The following is a 1,576-nucleotide window of genomic DNA, read 5'->3' as shown; positions in this document are numbered from 1 at the left end:
GCCAACGGCCATACCACGTTGAGAACACCGCTTCTCGTCCGATCAGCGAAGTTAAGCAACGTTGGGTTTGGTTAGTACTTGGATGGGTGACCGCCTGGGAACACCAAATGCTGTTGGCAATAATGTTTTTTGTTTTGTTTTGTTTTGTTTCGTTTGTTTTTGTTTGAATGGCTGGCTCCACGGGAAATTCACGGAGTTGTGTGGAATAAGGCCTGGTAAAATGAATTAATATGTATGTCATGTTTAAAACAAACTCGCTTAATATAGATATTGTGTGAGGCTTTATACAAAAACAAACAACCAAAACAAAACATGTTGTATATATATATAGCTTAATCCGGGTTTGAACTCGCAACTCCAAGAATACGCATCACTTATATACACTTTACCACTGGACCACTGCTGCAGGACACAAGCTTGATGCTGAGGTATCAATTTAATGACGTAAATGCCATTTCCACAAATAAATGATAATTAAAAAGTATTTGTATGTACAAATCTTTTCTGTTTAAAAGGCTACAATATCAGTTACTGATATAATTTGTGTTAATGTTTCTATACCCACAAGAAGGCATATTTTTGCTTATATGTAAAGGGTACGGAGAACGAATCCACAGACCATCATTCCCCTCCCCTTCCCCCCCCCCCCCCCCCCCCCCCCCCCCCCCCCCAACTCCCACCTACTACCACCACCACCACCACCACCAATCACCACCAATCACCACCAATCACCACCAATCACCACCAATCACCACCACCACATCTAACCGAAAACCCCCTAACACATCAACCCTCCCCCCAATCAACAGGCGAAATAATAACCCTCAAATGCCTGCCTGCCTGCCTGCCTGCAAGCCAATACTAACGGTCTTCTCAGAAAGAAAATCTCTTTGTATCTGTATTACTTGATGAAATGTATGATTCTAATAATGAAAATAAATTTTGATGTCGGTTGTATGAGCATAATGACCAATATGCACATGATATGAATGAATTAAATAGTGTAGTTTTAAGTAATTAGGTTGTAGACACATTAAGCGGATATGATATTTGACGCGTCCAGAACTGGTGATTTTTGGTTTAGTTTTAAATGCACCACCACCACCACACCACCATTGCTTCCCCAGAGCCTAATTAAGGACCGGTAAAAGGAGTCAATATGTATGTCATCTATAAAACCAAAGAATGAATAAAAAAACACACACACAAACCTACATAATAGTATTAGGAAGATTGTATGGCAAAAAAAAAAAAGTATTATTCCCATTGGGTCGTTTGAACTCGCGACTTCCAAAATACCAGCCACACACCTTACCACCCAGCCACCATAGAGTTGGTATAATTGTGCAACTTTAGTTATAAAAGTAAAGTTCTTATTGTCTCAAATCTTATTGTCTGTTCTATGAAAAGGCATGATGTAAATTATGTATTTTTTGAATGATTGAATTGTAGGCACATTAAGCGGATTCGATATTTGATATATCCAGAAAAGGTGATTTCTGTTCAGTTTTAAAATGCATCACCGTTAACGCTAAAGGACTGGTAAAACGACTCGATGTTTGTCATTTTTAAAATA

At 38.8% G+C, this 1,576-nt stretch overlaps 1 non-coding gene across 1 annotated transcript; it reads left to right on the top strand.

Annotated features, from left to right (window-relative positions):
* On the top strand, positions 1–119 carry LOC138361999 (5S ribosomal RNA). The gene has a single exon (XR_011227349.1). It is a non-coding gene; the product is annotated as a 5S ribosomal RNA (ribosomal RNA).
* Positions 120–1,576: the final 1,457 nt, after the last annotated feature.

Source organism: Procambarus clarkii, unplaced genomic scaffold (genome assembly GCF_040958095.1).
Source record: "Procambarus clarkii isolate CNS0578487 unplaced genomic scaffold, FALCON_Pclarkii_2.0 HiC_scaffold_1050, whole genome shotgun sequence".
Classification (NCBI taxonomy): domain Eukaryota; kingdom Metazoa; phylum Arthropoda; class Malacostraca; order Decapoda; family Cambaridae; genus Procambarus; species Procambarus clarkii.
This window is presented reverse-complemented; position numbering and strand designations above follow the sequence as displayed.